This window comes from Rhinatrema bivittatum, chromosome 1 (genome assembly GCF_901001135.1).
Source record: "Rhinatrema bivittatum chromosome 1, aRhiBiv1.1, whole genome shotgun sequence".
Classification (NCBI taxonomy): domain Eukaryota; kingdom Metazoa; phylum Chordata; class Amphibia; order Gymnophiona; family Rhinatrematidae; genus Rhinatrema; species Rhinatrema bivittatum.
In genome coordinates this window covers 697,802,223-697,822,458 of record NC_042615.1, presented here as the reverse complement: position 1 = coordinate 697,822,458, position 20,236 = coordinate 697,802,223, and the positions used below count along the sequence as shown (strand labels likewise).

The following is a 20,236-nucleotide window of genomic DNA, read 5'->3' as shown; positions in this document are numbered from 1 at the left end:
AGCACCCCCACTATGGCCCTGCACCTGGGGGCATTGCCCCCACCCCGGTACGCCATTGAAAGATGCCACCACAGGAAACAAGCTGCAAGCAAGGGGCCTGACGTATCAGAGGCAGGACAGAGGCTTTTTCTCTACTGGAGACTTTTTTTTCTCTCTGCCTCCCGCACCCCAGATATCTGCCGCCCTAGTGTGCCCAATGACAAATCCAGGCCTGACTGGAAGAATTCAGAAAATTTTCCTGGCAAGATTGGAATGAAACAGCCATGAGGACAGGGAGTCCCCTGGAAGTTGGGTAAAGTGTATACTGTCTTGGAGATGTTGAGTGGTTTGACTGTGCTGTTATTTTAGCATCCATTGGGCTCTTCTCACATAGAAACATAGAAATGACAGCAGAAGACGACCAAATGGTCCATCCAGTCTGCCCAGCAAGCTTTCACACTTTTTGTTTTCATACTTTTCTGTTACTCTTGTCCCTTTAAATAACATTTTTGGTTCTATTTCCCTTCCACCCCCACCATCGTAGATAGCAGTACTGGAGCTGCATCTGAGTGAAGTAGCCAACTAATTGGTTTGGGGTAGTAACCGCTGTAATAAGCCAGCTTCTCCCACGCTTGTTTATCCAGCCTGTGAATTCAGTCTTTGTTGGTTGTTTGAATACAAATCCTCCTTTCATTCCTCCTGCCATTGAAGCAGTGGGCTGTGCTGGATATGTGAAATAAATATTCTAAGTGAAATATCAGGCTTGATTTTGGGTAGTAACCGCCATAACAAGCAAGCTACACCCATGCTTATTTGTTTTACCCAGACTATGTAATTCAGTCCTTGTTGGTATATGTCTGAATATAAAACATCTTTTCTTCATTCCCCCTGCCGTTGAAGCAGAGAGCTATGCTGGATATGCATTGAAAGTGAAGTATCAGGCATTTTTGGTTTGGGGTAGTAACCGCCGTAACAAGCAAGCTACTCCCCTGCTATTATGTGGATGCAAATCCTTTTTTCCATGTTTCCTCTTGCCGTTGAAGCATAGAGCAATGTTGGAGTCACATTAACCATTTGTATGTTTATTGAATAAGGATATTCATCTCCAGGTAGTAGCAGTCATTCTCGCAAGCCACCCCCATGCCTCTTCTCTTCAATCACATCCTCTAGACTTTATTGATCCACAGTATTTATCCCACACCCCTTTGAAATCCTTCACAGTTTTGAAGATATGCCAGAGATGTAACATGCATTGTTGAAGCCATGAAACCTGTTATTGTTTGTAAGGTTTTGGGTGGACCCTTGGACACTGTGGCTGCTGACCATGCCCAAGGGGGCAAGTCCCGTGAGGGGCCACAGGTCAGGCTCAGCTTAGGACACACAACACAGATAGATCTTTTATTAACAGTATTGAGGAGCCACCAGAGGTGGCAGTAGTGAGCAGAGATGGAGCCCGGCTGGGCTTGTAGTCCCTCAGGGCTCTGGAACAGCGATCCCACAATGGCTGTGCTGTAATGAAGAGAAACTGAGATAGTGAGTACAATGAATTATATGCAGGGTTCTGGAATAGAGCCTCATTGGTTGAGTACTCACACAGCGGTTTCTCTCGGTAGGAATCATAGGAGCTGGAGTAGAGGCAGGCCCTCGAGGAGCGAGTACCTGGTTCCAGGGAACAGCTCTGAGAGAGAAGTAGATAGTAACTCACTGATGGTGTAGGCAGCGGTATCTTTCAGGCAGAAGTGAAGTCCAGGCAGCGAGTCCGGGAACATGGGTGCTCGAGGAGCGAGTACCGGTTCTAGACAGCGACCTGAAAGAGAAGAGAGAGGCCCCCAAGGAGCGGGTACCCCAAATAGAGTAAGTCCAATAATGGAGAGGCAGAGTAGCTAGGTACGGAGAGCAAATCCCATCCGTAAGGAGTTTACCAGTATGGATACCTGTTGCTAACTTGATTAGCGAGCAGTAGTGTAGGCCTTTTGTATCCGGGATGCGTGACGTCATCACAGGGGGACGCCCCTGAGGTTCGCGCCAAAGAAAGTATTTGAAGCAGGGCCGCGCGGCGCATGCACCCTAAGGCAGCTGAACAGCATGGCGGGAGGCAGCGCCCAAGCTGGACCGGGGACGCCGGATAGGACGGCAGGCAGACGCCGCGGCAGCCAAACGTCCGTCAACCGTGGGAGGAGTTGCCAGAGAGGTAAGGAGGGCGGAGTGGAGACGTCTGGCAATGACAGTCGTAACAACCCCCCAGTCCCTCCTCCCCCTCCCAGTAACACCTACTCTACAACTAAATTATGCCCTTTGAGTTAATTTTCTTACCACCAGCTTTGGTGATAATTTTCACAAATGGCTTTCAAAATTTAACCTGACGACGGAGCAACAGACAGATTAACCGCATTGAGGGAAGGCAATTTTCCGTAAGACAATTAATGTGGGTAAAATTTTCGTGCCCATGTAAATCACTTTGAAAATTGTCCTCTTATTCTGATTGTTCTCTTTCTGTGAACAGGACCTGAGGTATAATAATTTGGAAGACTATATTGGCATGCAATTTTATGATTCAGAGGTATATTTTCCTCAAAGAGCAGCACATGCATGATTCACTCTGTAAGTCACCAATTTTTATATAGTTAGATACAAAATTAGATCCTGCATTTGTGTATTTTCAAATTAAAATGCACATAACAAAAGAAGAGCCCACAAAGGTTTGCTCTTACTGTTCTCTTTTCCTATTTTCCAGAAAATATGAGAGATGTCTCCAGTAGCAGATCACCCCAAATATTAAAGTAACAATGAAGTGAGATGATATGCTCTCCTGCAGGATAACCACAAGATACTTCCCTTGACAGCAGATCATAGACTATTATAATGCAGAAAATGTTTAATTTATGGTTGTCCAACCTTACAGTGGCATGAAACTGTTCCTGCACTGGATGAATCTTATTTCAGTTTATCTAATCTGCATTTAATCTGAATGTAATCCACTCTGAATGTCTGAAAGATGGAATATTTAAAAAAAATGTCTTCCCATATTTATTTTATTTATTTATTTACTTTTATATACCGGTGTTCGATTTTACATATCACATCGGTTTACATTTAAACAATATTATTTACATTCACAAATCTATAGTTTTTAGCATCCTCTGTTTATATTGGACTTTGTTATAACTAGTATTAGAGACTCAAAGACAATCTTTTAGTCAGGGACAGCAGAACATTTTTGGTTGGGGGCAGGGCAAGCATGTCAACCAAGCTCAGCTCCAATTCCCACTGCCAATTACTTAATGTTTACAATTAAGGTAATTCTTCCTTGCATACATTCTGCACATAAATCATATAAACCATAATTATTATAAACACTAATCACCAGGTCTCCCCGCCTCCCAAGTCAATCATCAAAGGCTCAGTGGCCCCAGTATAATATTTATCTACCACTCCCCCAACCTGGAAGATGTAGTAGGCCAGATTGACAAACTGAAGAGTAGTAAATTGCTTGGACCGTATGGTATACACCCCAGGATTCTGAAAGAACTAAAAAATGAAATTTCAGACGTATTAGTAAAAATTTGTAATCTATCATTAAAATCATCCATTGTACCTGAAGACTGGAGGGTGGCCAACGTAACCCCGATATTTAAAAGGGCTCCAGGGGAAATCTTGGAAACTATAGACCAATGAACCTGACTTCAATGCCCGGAAAAATAGTGGAAACTGTTATAAAGAATAAAATCACAGAACATTTAGATAGACATTTAATGAGACACAACCAGCATTGATTTACTCAAGGGAAGTCTTGCCTCACAAATCTCCTACATTTTTATGAAGGGGTGAATAAACACGTGGACAAAGGAGAATCAAGAGATATGGAGTATTTGGATTTTCAGAAGATGTTTGACAAAGTCCCTGAGAGGCTTCTAAGAAAACTAAAAAGTCATGGGATAGAAGGCGGTGATCTTTTATGGATTGCAAACTGGTTAAAAGTCAGGAAACAGAGTAGGATTAAATGATCTGTTTTCACAATGGAAATAGGTAAACTGTGGAGTACCTCGGATCTGTACTAGGACCGGTGCTTTTTAATAGATTTAAAAATGATATGGAAAGGGGCACGACGAGTGAGGTGCTTAAATTCGTGGAGGACAAAATTATGCAGAGTAGTTAATTCTCAAGCGGATTGTCATAAAATGCAGGAGGACCTTATGAGATTGGAAGACTGGGCATCCAAATGGCAGATGAAGTTTAATGTGAACAAGTGCAAGGTGATGCATAAAGGAAAAAATAACCCTTGCTGCAGTTATACAATATTAGGTTCCACATTAGGTGCTATGACCCAGGAAAGAGATCTAGGCGTCATAGTGGATAGTACATTGAAGTCGTCGACTCAGTGTGCTGTGGTGGATAAAAAAAGCAAACAACGTTAGGAATTATTAGGAAGGGAATTGTTAATAAAATGGTGGATGTCATAATGCCTCTATATTGCTCCATGGCAAGATCACACCTTGAATACTGTGTGCAGTTCTGGTTGCCACATCTCAAAAAAGATATAGTTGCACTGGAGAAAGTACAGAGAAAGGTGACCAAAAAGATAAAGGGGATGGAATAGCTCCCCTATCAGGAAATGCTAAAGTGGGTAGGGCTGTTCAGCTTGGAGAAGAGACTACTGAGGGGGGGGGGGGGGGGGGGGGGATACGACAGAGGTCAACAAAATCATGAAAAGACTTGAACCGGTAAATGTGAATCAGTTATTTACTCTTTCGGATAATACAAGGACTAGAGGGCACTCCATGAAGTTCACAAGTAGCTCATTTAAAACAAATTGGAGGGGGCGGATCCAAAATGGCGATTTGAAGGAAAGCTGCTCCGGTTGAGAGATGCTGTCTTGAAATTTCCTACGATACCGCAGCATTGCAGATCTAAATTTAAATTATAATGCCGCATAAAAGAAAAGCGAAGGTGTTTCTGTCTGAGCCTGATCCCGGAGTTTGCGATTCCCGTGGTGATACAGGGGACGGCAACCCCCATTGGTGGAGCGGCTGGAGGAACTTCGCTCTCACCTGGGGAAATAACTGAGCCCCCCTGAACCCCGACAGTTGCTTATCTCTTCCCCTCTGAGATGACTGCAGACACTGGGGGAGATTGAGGTATGCCTACTATATATCCGCAGACAGACTGAGCCAGTGGTGACGATCCAGAGACGGTCGGGACTTCAACCCCGGACCAGAGTTCGATTCTATCCCGAGGTAAAGTTGATGATACCGGGGAAGGCTTGAATTTGGTGACAAGCGGAGGAGTGCGCGAACCTGGTGCCGAAGGGGTGAGTCTGAATCCAGTTGGGATTAAAAAACCAGCAACTTTAACTTTAGAGTCCTTATGGGACCTAATGGTGGGACTCACTAATAGGTTTCAGGAACAATCCTTAACTTTGCAAAGTGTTTCCATGAAATTAGATACTGTGACACCGGACCATCAACGTGACCTATTAGAGCAGAGCTTTCCAAACTGTGTGTCGGGACACGTTAGTGTGTCGCCTGCAGTGTGCAGGTGTGTCGCGCAAGCCCGGTCAACTCTGATGCGAGTTTGGGCTTTTTTTTTTTCTAGAGATTCACTTTTTTTTTTCAGTTTATGGGTTGCTTATTATTGGGTGATTTTTGCTGTCAATCGCGTTTTTTTTGGGGGGCTTGGTGGGTGGAACGAGCCCAGCCATCCTTTCTTTGGCTGCTGCTGCCGATGAGGCCTGGCCATGAGGAGTACTGACTGCAAGCAGCAGTGTCTGGTGATCATGGAAGGGAGTGAAGCACTTAACTGGCAACAATCAAAAAGACGAGGTACATGAGTGTGGGGGCCAGACATGTGCTTGAGGGGGAGAGATATGAGTGTGTGGGGGCCAGACATGTGCTGGGGGGAGGAGAGAGATGTGTGGGGGACAGACAATTTGTTTTATTATTGTTTCTCATAAATTATAACAATAACATGAATCTTGGAATATATATTTTTAATATAAATTTAAGGTTTTCATGAGATAGCTTGTGTCGTGAAACATTTTTTTTTTTTTTATGTTTAAAGATTTTTATTGGCAATAAACATGAACAAAAACATAGGTGTAGCAACATAAATATCCATCACACGACATTAACTCTCACATAGTATCCCACACATAATATGCTAATTAAAGCCAAGTTTCAAATGAAAATTGAAAGCATCTATAAACCCCCCCCCCCTTTTCCCCTTTCACAAGGACCTCCACATTGCCATCACTAGTGCAAGCAACTTAGCCCAAAGCATGATTAACAAACAGGTTGGTGCATAGAAAATAACACCCTTATCCAGCCCAAAAAGATATAACGAATAGAGACAGAACGAGACAGAACTTCAGGGTCCCGTGCGCTACTACAAAGGAACAGTAGCCTTCCAAGCTTCAAAAGGTTGCCATATCTTGATAAATTTGTGTAGTGTCTTATGCCTATGCGCCGTTATTTTCCCCAATGTATGGGTCGTGGGAATCTCAGGCCCTCTCCACCTGCGAGCCAATGCACCCCTGGATACCGTGACAGCATATTTAATAAAACTATTTTGGAAAACCGTGAGTTCAGAGTGTTCATTATTAAGTAACGCCTGCAGAGGGGTAAGCACAACCTCTCTAAGGAGAACCGTAGATAGCCAGCTAGAGACCAGATCCCAAAAACTTCGGATTTTAGGGCATTCCCACCACATGTGCAAGAAAGTTCCCACACCACCGCATTGTTTCCAACATTGGCTGGTCTGTGCTGGTTGGATACGATGCAACTTAATTGGGGTCCAGTACCATCGGTACCATAGCTTGTAGCCGTTTTCAATATGAGTAGCAGAAATAAGCCCTTTTCCAATGGCCTGGGAAAGCCTATTCCACTTGTCCAATGACCATGAGATATTGAGATCCCTTTCCCATGCCACAATGTGCTGCCCTTTAGTACCAGGGGTTCCTACAAGCATGTTATAAATAATAGAAATGTGTTTGCGTACCTTCGACGCCCGCTGGCACAAGGCTTCAAATGGTGAGCTCCCCAGAGCCAAGTCCCTCACCTCCAACGAGTGAGAAACAAAATGGACATCTGCAGGTAGGCATACAAATCTTTAGATACTAGCCCAAATCGCTCCTTTAGAGCAGTAAACGATAGCATCCCCCCGGGCTCCCAAATGTGGGAAACTTTAGAGATGCCCTTAGCTTGCCAGTATCTAGTGCTCTGGGATTGCGCTGCCTGGCGAAAGGATTGATGGTAAAATAAGTGAGTGCTAAGGAAAGTCCGCCTAGACCCAACCAACCCCTTCCTCCACTTAAGCCACACATCCAATGTTACTCTCACTGTCTCCGGAATATCAACAACTGGATGCCTGGTAGACCTATCTTGCCACAGGAGAGCTGAAATGGGAAACTCACCCAATAGTGCCTGTTCCAACATAACCCATGGTTTCGTAGATAGGGGGTTATTCCATTCTACAGCAGCTTTCAGGTGTGCTGCGCCATGATACCCATGTAAATATGGCATCCCCAAACCTCCCTGCGACTTGGAGAGATACAGAATTTGTTTCTTGATCCTAGGTCTTTTCGCCTTCCACAGGAACTTAAGTAATCTGCGTTGCCACTTGTCAAGTAATATAGTGGGAGCCATGATAGGTAAGGTTTGAAACAAATATAAAAGTCTTGGTAAAATGTTCATCTTAATAACTGCGAGCCTTCCCAACCAAGAAATGTGGTAAAGGTCCCACTCCTCCAGATCTTTATAGATTTTAGTTAATAATGGAGGGTAGTTAAGCTGAAAGAGATCCAAAGAGCCTCCTATATATATACCCAAATATTTCAGTTTACCTTTAGCCCACCTAAAGGGGTGCGATTTCCCTATGCGAATCACATCAGGTGCCGGGACACTAACATTCAGTAACTCCGATTTTTCCCAGTTAATTTTAAAACCCGAATCCCCACTAAAGGCCGATATTTCCTCTGTAAGCGCCCGTAGAGATTCGTCGGGCTGAGTGATAGTGAACAAAACGTCATCCGCAAAAAGGGACATCTTAGATGAAAAAGCGCCCAGACCCATCCCATGGATAGAAGCATTATCTCGAATAGATTGTGTAAAGGGTTCCAGAAATATCGCAAACAACAGGGGGGATAGGGGACACCCCTGTCGAGTGCCCCTCCCCACTGGAAATGGCTCGGAATATCCCCCATTAATTTTTAAACAGGCTTGTGGAGAGTCATATAATGCCTGTATCCACCGAAGAAATTTGTCCCCAAAGTGATATGCCCGCATAGTCTGAAAAAGAAATGGCCAATGTACGTAATCAAAGGCTTTTTCAGCATCGATTGCAAGAAGTAATAAAGGAACATGTGTGGCTCGAGCTATCCCCATGATGTTAACTATCTTACGTACATTGTCGGAGGCCATACGACCTGGTATAAAGCCAGATTGGTCGGTGTGTATCATCTGAGGGAGAAAATTGTTTAACCTATTGGCCAAGATTTTAGCGAGTATCTTCATGTCCAAATTAATGAGGGAGATGGGACGATAAGAACCACACTGCGTGGGATCTCTCCCTGGCTTGGCTAGAATAGTCACTCCTGCAAGCTTAGCGCTAGAGGAAAGGGAAACATCCTCCTGTAGAGCATTGAAAAGTTGCACCAAAATTGGAATAAGCAACTCAGCAAATTTTTTATAAAAAACAGCAGTGAAACCATCCAGACCTGGTGCTTTCCCCATTTTCAAGCTCTTTATAGCCCAATTAACCTCAGCAGGAGATATAGCCCGGTCCAGAAATTCCTGGGTATCATCCGATATGGCAGAAAGTGTAATATGGGAAAGATACTCCTCAATTCTTTGGTCAACAATGGTGGTGTCTATGGCATATAATGCTGAATAAAACCTGATAAATCGCGTTCTGATATCTACATTTGAGGTAAGTAGTCCCCCCTTCTCATCTTTTATCTTGATTATATTATTTTGGAGTTGGTGGGCCTTAAGTTTTCTAGCCAGGTGTTTCCCCGCCTTGTTGCCCCCTTCATAGTATAGTTGTTTAGTAACGGTGAGTCTGTACGCAATCTGGGCAGCCTCCAACTTTTCCAAATGGTCCCTCAACCCGTCCATTTGTTCTAATAAGTTATCTCCCCCCTCCCGTTGGTGTTGTATCCCCAATTCCTGTAACCGTTGTAGAGTGTCAGATTTATCTTGCATCCGTAATTTTTTTTGATAGGTACCCCTAGCTATGAATTTGCCACGTAACACGGCTTTGAGACAGTCCCACAATGTCATGGGCGAGGTCCCCTCCAAATCATTCAGGGTCAGATAATCCCGAATATCATTGTGAAGCTGCTGAACGAACTGGTCGTCATCCAGCAAGCTTTCATTTAATTTCCAATATTGTAAACCTCTCTCATAGGCACTAAGCTCAAATTGAATGGTAATTGGACCATGATCTGACCACGTGATCGGGCCTATATGAGGTGAAGTAACCTGATTAATGCTGCTTTTATCTATGTAAAAATTATCAATTCTAGAGTATGTATGATGTGCCCTAGAAAAGAATGTGTATGCTCTACCCCGGGGATGCCAGCTACGCCAGACATCTATCAAATGCCATTGAGCTAGGAGGGATTTGAGAGCTTTACGGTCTTTACTAGCTGTGGTCACCTGGCCCAAAGAATTGTCCAGCTGAGGATTAAGGGTGAGGTTGAAATCCCCCCCTAAGAACACATGACCGTCTGCACATTGTTCCAACACCCTATTAAGTCGTACAAAAAAAGACTTTTGGCCAGTGTTAGGTGCATAAACGTTGACCAACGTGAATTTTTCCCCTCCTAAAACGATAACAAGAATAATAAATCTGCCCTCAGGATCCCGATGGCACGCTACCTCTTCAAACATTAGGTCTTTAGTAATCAAAATGCCTACTCCTAAGTATTTGTGGGTGAGCGGTCTCGCCGTCCAATATTGAGCCGGATATGAAGGATGTCTGAGAAGAGACTCATGCCTTCTCTTAAGATGCGTTTCTTGTAAATAGGCAATAGAAACTTGAGAAGAACTCAGTTCTGTAAAGAGGCAGTGCCTTTTATAGGGTGAATTAAGTCCCTTTACATTGAGGGACAATATATTAAGATGAACCATCCCCCCACCGTTGGAGCATTATAAGGACACTCGCCCATCCCCACTGCATGGCCCCCTGTTCTAAATATTTTGGCTGATTCGGAGCATGATCTAGAAAAATGCACAAAATGCCTAACTGTGGGCTAGAAGCGTGAACCACCTCTGCCCCTTGTGAAATCCCCAGCTTGCTTGCATAACATTTCCCCCCTCCCCCCCCCCCCGCTTTACCATCATCCCGACAAAGTGAGGTACAAACACCCTCCCATTTGTCATGAGAATAGAGGAAATAGTCAGCCCCAGATGACTGAGACCCAATGCCACTCTGTAAAACACATCATAATAGTGATAAAAATACTTATCCCGTATGAAAGTTCTCATACAAACTCAAACAACGTAACCATCTTAGATAATCAAGATTAAACCGTCAACAAAATGCAAAAATACCAGCATTTAAACCCGCAGAACACTTCAGTCCTGAAACCCTGTTCAACGCTGTGATGAGCCCCTGAATATGCATCCATGCTGGGCTGCAGCTCTTCATGAATCTGTTCCCTTAGCGTCTACATTCCTTCGCAATCTTTTGTCCCCTTTGTTGACTCTCTGCCAGCGCGGGTAATCTTCTCGGCGGCTGTTAGGTTTAGGAGCCACCTGGAGTTGAGCAAAGCCCTCGAAGCCGGCGTGATGTAGTATCCCAGAAGCCTCCCTCAGCGTCTTGACCCGATGGCTCTCTCCCTTGACAGCGAAACTCAGGCCGAAAGGGAAAAGCCACCTATATCTGATGTTTTCTGCCCTCAGGCAATCCGTTACGGGCTTCATCTCCTGGCGCCGCCGGATGGTCGTGGGCGATAGATCGGGAAAAATCATAATGGCCTCTCCCCTCCATTGCCACGTGGCTTGCTTTCTAGCTATTAACATAAGCTTATCCTTCACAGCAAAGTCATGAAAGCAAGCAAGTATGTCTTTTGGCTTGTTTGCCACTCGAGGGCTCATCACCCGGTGGGCTCTATCAATTTGAATATCCCCTTCGAAGCTCCCACTGACCTGGGTATCCGCGGATGCTTTTAAAATGGCGCAGATCTGTTTAACCACCTCGACGCAATTTTCATTATCGATGGACTCAGGAATACCCCGAAACCGGATATTGTGGCGCCGCGAGCGGTTTTCTAAATCTTCTACCTTGTCGTTTAGCCTTTCGAGTTCAGTTTGGGTAGTCGCTTGCTGCTCCCGAACAGATTTAATGTTGTCGCTATTGGCCTCCGCTCTAGTCTCGAGTTCAAAAAGTCGACGGCCCTGGTCCGCCATCTCTGTTCTGAGTTCCTCAATAGAGTTCATAAGGTCCTGCGTTTTGCTGGAGATTTCAGTTTTTATCTCCGCGAACCATTTTTTCATGTCCGATTTCGTCGGTAAGTCACCCTCCACCGAATGAATGGCATCCCCTGAATTATCCATCTCGGGGGCCGCCTCCTCTGTCTCCGCCATTTCTGCCGCACCGCCCGATGTCCCTTCCTCCTCCAATTTCTGATAGGAATATTTGCGAAAGTCTACCGGTTTTCGCCTGGTAGACATCAGAAGTTATTGGGGAGGAGAACCCTGTGTCGGCTGTATGGTTTTGAGCGTTCGATGGTTAGATTATGCCGGGATTGTAGAAGTGGTTGGCAGAGCTCTCAAGTCAAGCAGCCATTCTCTGGCGTGACGTCACTTCCTCCTCTCGTGAAACATTTTATGTATATATTTAAGGAAACATACATAAATTGTCGAAATATGTTTCGTTCGTTTAACCTTTAACCTCTGGTTTACTAGTAGACTGAATTACCGTGTCGTGAAATTATGTTTGTCTAAAAAGTGTGTCACCAACATGAAAAGTTTGGAAAGCTCTGTATTAGAGCAATGCACAGCCATTCATTCTTTGGAGGAAAAAGTTAAAATCTTGAAAACTACGACGGCCGTGATTACCCATGAGAGACTGGCAACTGTTAGAAGAATGGAATTCCTAGAGAATACTATCCGACATCTTAGTGTGTGGATAGTATTTCCCCAAAATAAAAGATGAGTAGATGCTGGTTACCTTAAAAAAAATATAAATATCTGGGAGAAATATTGAAAATTCCCCCAGAAAAAATTCCTCCACTTAAAAGTTGATAAATTTACCATTAAAGCAAAGGCTCATTAAGAATAATTCTCCTGGGAATTCCATAGATTTCACAAACTTGACTCAATACCTGGAAGAGTCTCAAGCGGAAATTATGGAGAGAATTACATTATTGGTGACATTTCAAACTGAACAAGATATGAACAGTGTGATGCACAGCTATTTTAAAAACATGAGTACTACTTTTCATGGGGGACTGGTGAAGATTTTTCCTGACCTCGCCAGAGTTACCCAATACGCCGGAAAGCATTCTTGAGTTAAAACCTGAAGCGATAGCTTTAGGAGCGAATTTCCTATTAAAGTAACCATGTAAGTGCGTTAAAATTTCAAGGAACCACATATATTTTTCGATGTAACCCAGTTAAGAGAGTTCCTGGGGGCTAGGAGACAAGTCTCAATCATTAACGTAAGCGGGGGATCTAGTTATAAGTGTGGGAAACCCTCAAATTAGCCATATTACTAAAAATTGAATAATTGTGTTTGGAAATTTAAAATCCTCTGCCCCCCCCACCCCACCATTTTACCTCTATGATGTATGGATGTGTTAAATAATTTTATTGAAAATATTTTGTCTTTGAAATGTTTATTTCTAAGTGCTGAATTTCTCTTTAACATGTCTATTATTATTTCTATTACAAAGTAGTTTACTTTGTTAATTGTGGAAAATAATAAAAAATAAATTAAAACAAATTGGAGAAAATTCTTTCACTCAATGCATAATTAAGCTCTGAAATTCAGTGCCAGAGTATGTGGTTACAGCAGTTAATATAGCTGGGTTTAAAAAAGGTTTGGATAAGTTCCTAGAGCAGAAGCCCATAAACTGCTATTAATAAGGATTAGTAGCTTGAGATCTATTCATTTAATATTTGGGTACTTGCCAAGTACTTGTGACTTGGTTGGCCACAGGATGCTGGGCTTGATGGACCCTTGGTCTGACCCAGTATGGCATATCTTATGGTTCTTATGTTCTAACACACATGAAAAATGACAAAGGCTTGGTGGCCTCATTATAATACCCCCCATAAAAACAGTAAGACCTCTCTTCTCTCCCACCACCAGCCTCTTACCCCTACTCTTCTCTCCCTCCATCCCTTCTGTTCTCTCTCCCCACCTTTGTTCTCTTCTCCTGCCCCATCCTCTACCCCTGCTTATAGTCCTCCCCTCTCTCTCCATCATACCTCCACCCCTTCTTCTTGTGCTCCTCCAGCCTCCACCACCTGCTCCCCAACTCTCCTCCTCATCCTTTGTCCACCATCAAAGATCCACTTACCATGTCTCTGAAAGAGTGCTGGTGGACTGTAGTTCAATTTCATACACAACCTCCCCATCCGTGCATACATACAGGTCCCCAGCAATACTGCAGGCAGTAGCAAAGGAGCACAGGTCCTGCACAAAGGATTTGCACATGGTAATATCCCCTTTTATCTGGAGCTTGCTCATGCCAGAAGTTGTGCTTTATAACTTGCCATGAGCAAGCTGCACAGAAGGGGGGGGGAAATCGCAGAAAGGCAGAGCACTTTCTCATCACGAATGTAGCAGGAGTTCGGGGGAACAGGAAAGATTTGCAGACAAGAATGCTTGTTAAATAGCCTGCCCTGCCCAAAGTTGTTGGGGCCACGGCTCCTGTGGCCCATCATTTTGACACCTAAGGTTCTAATAGCCAGAATACTTCAAGGCTGTTTTGAACTTAAATTTGAAAAGGCTGTCTTCAATCCCCATCTATTCCCTTACCAAATCTGATCACCTTTTACTATAATTTAGTCATGATCCAACACTTATTTTTCCTTTATAACCAATACTCTATGCCTTTCTCCTCTTTTTGAATACCTAACCTACTTTTCAAGAGTTTAGCCAATATTTGTCCTAATCTTATTGAGGATGCAGTAGTAAGAACTATTTTCCATCCCTACATTTGACTTTTGAGACCTGTCTGGACATGCAGTGCTTCAGAGAGACATTACAGTAGTTTCCACAAAACAGAGCTGACAGTACAGTATAATGGTTAAAGCACAGAGCTATAAACCTGGAGAGCCAGTTCAAATTCCCCTCTCTACCACTCAATATATGAACCGTAGAGGTAAGGCACACTGTAACCAGGTGACTTACCTTGTACAGCACCATGCACTATGAACTATGTTCTTAAATAGTAAACATACAACTCGCCTCATCTTCTATGCTCATTCCTACAATTGCACCATTCAAATCACCCTCATTTTAACACCACTATTTAAAAGGAGCTGTCTATGGTTACACACAGATTCTCAAAACTGTCTGAGCTATATTTCCACTTGGAAGCGTAAGATCAATGTAGCAGAGAATTCCCTTAATTATTTTATCTATATTACCTGTATTAAACATTCACTAAATAACTTGCATATAATAATTTATTTTATTTATTTACAATGATTTCTTAACCACTCACTCCACAGATCATGGTGTTTTACAAAAATACCCATAATTAGATAAAAACAAATGGTAAAATACAGATAATACATATTTACAATTACATGCTTTCTATCACTCTCCTTTACTTAGGATCAATCAATTGCTTTATGTTTAACCATAGCTAGTTCCCAGGTTCAGATTCTCCAAAGGCCTGTATAAAAAGCCACGTTTTTAATACTTTCTTAAAGGCTTTTCCATTGACTAGAGTACACAGTTGTTCAGGCACTGTATTCCACAGAATATGTCTGACCGTTGATATAGCTCGTTCCCATTCCTCCCCCAAATGTGCTTGTTGAATTGTAGGAACAGTCTCGGTTGCCTGATCATAGATGAAAGCTTGCACCTATTTGGTTTCAGTATTATAAATTATTTTTTTGGATTCACATTAGAACTTTGTATTTAATTTTACATTGGACTGCCAACTAATGTAATTTAGTTAACACAGATGTGATATGATCATATGTGTGTGAGCCAGTTAAGACCCAAGCTGACGAATTTTACAAAAGTTGCAGAGGTCTGGTGGTGGTAATGGGTACAATGTCAATACAATCTAAAAATAATACATATAGTTTTACTCTTCTGTGATTTGAGTACCATATGCTAAGATTTTCATTCCTTTTAAAAATACATGCAGCTAGGTAGTCAGTGGTTCGGCGAGTCTATACTACTTTGGCCAAGGTTGATAATGTGCGAGCTCAGTCCCTTGGGAGGAACGCTTTGACTCGTATGGTGTTTAAATCCGCTCCGATGAACGAGAGGGTATGTGATGGAGTCAGATTTGACTTGGGATAATTGTTTGAGAAATCTCAGAGATTGTAGTAGCTGTAGAGTGAGATGCAGGGAGTGAAGTACTACCTCCTTGGATGGACCTCTGAGTAACCAATCGTCTAGATACGGATAGACGTGGATGCTTTGTTGTCTCAGGTAAGCCGCTACACTACTGCCAGGCATTTCATGAACACACATGGTGCTGACACTAGGCCAAACAGTAGCACTCAGTATTGGAAATGCCGGTGACTGACTACGAATCTGAGGTATTTTTGATGGGAAGGAGTTATTGCTATATGAGCATACGCCTCCTGAAGATCTAGAGAGCAAAGCCAATCTCCCTTTTGGAGTAGAGGGAGCATAGAGCCCAAGGTTACCAACCTGAACTTTTCCTTGCAAAGATGTTTGTTTAGGGCATGAAGATCCAATATAGGATGAATGCCGCCTGACGTTTTTGGGATTAGAAAATATCAGGAATAGAACCCTTTCCCACGCTGCAGATGGGGAACTGCTTCGATGGCACTGGACTGGAGTAGGGTTGAAAGTTCCTCCTCGAGAAGTGGAGAATGGTCGGTTAAACTCCACACAGGACGAGGTGGAGAGTCCGGTGGTAGCATGAGGAAGTTTAAATGGTTAACCTTGGGCAACCACAGAAAGGACCCATTGGTCTGTTGTGATTGTGTGCCATATGTTTGCAAAATGGCACAGGCGGTCTCCTACAGGAAATGTTGCTGGAGGTGGGGGTTGACTGTTGTCCTCTAGAAGTGAGTCAAAATCCCGATGCAGAACCCATCTGCGGAGCTGGCTGGGTTTTTGGAGGCCTGTGCTGACAAGGTTGACCTTTTTGATAGGGCCTGGTTGTACGAGTCCGGGATGGAGGAGGGTAATACCTACGGGTTTTATAGGTTAGCCTCCTGAGATCCCTTCTGAACTGCCTTTTGATAGTGGACGAAAAGTCAGAGGGAACAGTAGCTAGTTGGTGCAATGTCTCATGATGGTCTTTGAGTTGCACAACTGTTTCTTGGACTTTCTCTCCAAATAAGTTATCCCCTGAGCAGGGAAGGTCTGCCAACCTATCGTGGACTTCTTGACGCAAGTCTGAAGATTTTAACCATGCCCATCGTCTGGCACTCATGCCTCCTGCTGACACTCTGGAGGCAGTCTCAAATATGTCATAGGCAGCTCTGACCTCGTGTTTTCCATCATCAAGGTCCTTCTAGAGGGTGGAATTCAGTCCTTCTTGAAACTCTTCTGCCAAGGATTTGGAGAAATCTTGCACCTGCTTCCAAAGGTTTCTGGAGTACTGAGTCATGTATAGCTGGTAGGCTGCTATACGAGCCATTAGCATAGACCCCTGGAATACCCTGCGTCCAAAGTCATCCAAAGATTTCTGCTCTTTGCCAGGAAGGGCAGAAGAATGAGGACGGGACCTAGTTGCCTTCTTCTGAATGGATTCAACCACTACAGAGTGGTGAGGGAGATGGGTTTTCTGAAATCCAGAAGCTGATTGAACCAGGTAGGTAGCATCAGTTTTCCTGTTCACTGGTGGGACTGTACCTGGGTGCTCCCAGGTATGATGTAACAGGTCAAGCAGTACTTCGTGGATTGGAATTGCCATCACTTCCTTGGGAGCATCCACGAATTGCAGAACTTCTAGCTTCCTGTGTCTGGCATCCTCTTCAGTTTGCAGTTTAAAAGGGATAGTTTCAGACATCTCCTTTATAAAGCTTGCAGATGAGATGTCATCTGGAGGGGAGCGTCGTCTTTCCTCTGGGGGTGAAGGCTCCGATGGCATGTCCTCAGAATCCTGTGAGTCAGAGGAATCATCACTCCAGGGATAGTATGGCTGGTCTCCTGTACTTTGTGGTTCATCTGATGGAGGGAGAAGCCCTAATCCAGCCAGATCAGGAGGTGGCACCGAAAAGGGTGGAGGCAGCACAGAGGCCGGTGGAGGCACCTATGGTATAGGTGTTTTCGATGGACATCGAGGTGGCAATATATCCGATGGCCCTGGAATCGGGTCCAGCATAGATGGGTCACGGTCTTCATCGTCCAATAATAGAGGAATCGGGGGTCGATGACGGTGAAGGAATCTGTGGCCTCGGAGGCATCATTGGTCCGGGAGGCACGGGCACTGATGGAAGTGCGCCGATGAGGGTGTCCAGTCTTTCCATTAGCGGAGCCAGCATCGTAGGCACCAGGTCAGGCCTCGGCATGGGAGTCTGTTCCGGTGGCTACTGAAAACCTTGAAGAGCTTGGAGAACTGCCTCTTGAACCATCCGGTCCAATTCCTCCCAGAAGGCTGGTGTTGGAGGCTCCATAGGCATCACCAGAGGGTCCACAGGAATATGTGGAGTCTCTGCTCCCGGCACCAGTGCAGGTGGGGGAACGCCTCTGTGTCCGGGGTCCAGAGGAGGATGGGGGTTCATCTCCCCGGGACTTTTTTTTGTCGGTGGTTCCATCGATGCCGATGTCGGCACCGGAGGAAGTATCTCTTCGATGTCGGAGCTTTTCCCGGTGCTCGGCCCGGTCTTTCTCTGGCGCTGAGGATGAGGAGGTCGATGCTTTTGAACGTGAAGATCCCGGTGACTGGCGGTCACCGGTGTCTCGATATTGAGATGTCGATGGCGACAGGGGTTGATGACGAAGACGCCTTTCGATTCGGTGCACTCTTAGCTGGAGTAGACGGGGTCGAGCGCTTATATTTGAACAGGTGTTCCATTTTTTCTAAGCGGGACCGGCAGCCTTTCGGAGTCATTTGGGCACAACTGGTACACAGTTAGATATCATAGGAAGGCCCCAAACGCATACATCATGCGGGTCCGTAATGGACATAGTCCTCGGACACTTGAGGCAGTTCCAAAAGCCGGTCGCTATTTTTGAAAAAATAAACACGGCGCACGGTCAGTGGGCACTGATGAGAGTACAGTCTGGTACCAACTGCAAAGAACGAGGTAAAAAAAACAAAACTTACCAACGCTAGAGGAGGTCAATGGTGGGACCCCGGGATGGGGAAAAAGTTTGAAAAGTTCAGTGAGGAAAAATCTCACAGAGCTCCTGAGAACCGCGAGGCAACTGCTGCATGGAAAAAGAGAGACTGAAGGGGACCCCTGCTGAATGCAGGGGTGGTGGCATGCTGGGCATGCTCAGTGTTCCAGTCAAAATTCTAGAAAAACTTTGACATAAGTGTTCTGTGATTGGGCTTCATCCTGATGATGTCACCCATATGTGAGGACTACCATCCTGCTTGTCCTGGGAGAAACTTTACCTTCTATCCCTTTCACAATTTCGCTCACAAAGATACTAAACAGAACAGTCACAATACTGGATCCCTGTGGCACTCCACTTAACATGGTTCTCTCTTCAGAGTATGCTCCAATTATCATTACACACTGTCTCCTGTAAGTCAACCAGTTTGTAATCCACTCCACCACCTTGGTGCAGAGTCCCAAGCTTCTCATTTTATTCACGAACCTCTTATGAAGGACTGTATCAAAAGCTTTGCTGAAATCCAAGTAAATCATATCTGGCGCTCTTCTTTGATCTCTAGTCACCCAATAAAAAAAACAAAAAAAAACCAATCAGATCTGAAAGGATTTTCCCTTGGAGAATCCATTCTGCCTTGGGTAGAGCAAATCACCAAATTGTAGATAGTGGTGAAGGAAAGGATGATGAACTATCTCCATTAAATTTTCCCACTACTAAGATGATGCTAGCCGGCCTGTAGTTTCCAGCTTCTCTCTGTTACCATTCTTGTGAAGCAGGACCACCACAGTTCTTCAGACACACAGCACCACTCCAGTTTCCATGGATCAATTGAACAGGTCTTTCAGCAGACACGCCAGACCATGTCTGAGCTCCCTCAATATCCTGGTATGTATCCCATCCAGCCCCATGGCGTTGTCCACCGTTTTCCTAGCTCTTTCATTCATTCTCTTCTGTAAACAGAGTTTAGTCTACCCCACCCCCATCATCAGTCTTCTCAAAACAGCAATGGTCCTTCTCCAGGGTTTTCTTTTGTGAATACCAAACAAATATTTGTTTAATATTTCTGCCATTTCTTCATCTCTCTCTCTCTACATATTGCTCCTTGTCACCTTTCAATTTCACTATTCCACTTTAGGCCTCCCTTCTTTCTCTGATGTATCTGAAAAATGTTTTGTCATCTCACTTTACCTCTTTGGCAATCCTTTCCTCCGCTTGACCTTTTTCTTGATTTCTTTCTTCAACTCCCTGTTTTACCACGTATTCTTCCCTGTATTGCTCTTTTTAGGATCCTTTATACTTCTTGGATACTATTTTTTTGCCTTTATTATTATAGTCACATCCTTTGAGAACCAGATTAGTTTCTTTTTCCTTTTACTTATGTTTACTTTTCTAACATATAGATTTGTTGCCTTTGTAATATCTACTTTTAATTTGGCCCAGAGTTTTTCCATCCACTCCCAGTCTTCTAGTTCTTCCTCCAAGAACATCCCAATATTTTAAAATTCAGAACTCAGGTCTTTGTGTAACTTTTCTGTATCTTATCTGCCACATCAAACCATACCATCTGATTATCACTGGTGCTCAGGTGGGCATCTATGTGGACATTAGAGATATTATCCCCATTTGTGAGCACTAGGTCGAATATCACACCCTCTCTTATAAGATCCATTACCATTTGTTTGAGCAGAGCCTTTTGAAAGGCATCCACTATCTCTCTACTTCTCGTAGATTCCACACAAGGGATACGCCAATCTACATCTGACAGATTAAAATGCCTGACGAGCAACACTTTTCCCTTCTT

The 20,236-nt window shown here is 44.0% G+C and overlaps 1 protein-coding gene across 2 annotated transcripts in view; it reads right to left on the bottom strand.

The window, feature by feature from the left end:
• Window positions 1-20,236, bottom strand: part of JMY (junction mediating and regulatory protein, p53 cofactor) — a 231,717-nt gene that overhangs the window by 145,321 nt on the left and 66,160 nt on the right. The gene's annotated exons all lie outside the window — the stretch shown is intronic.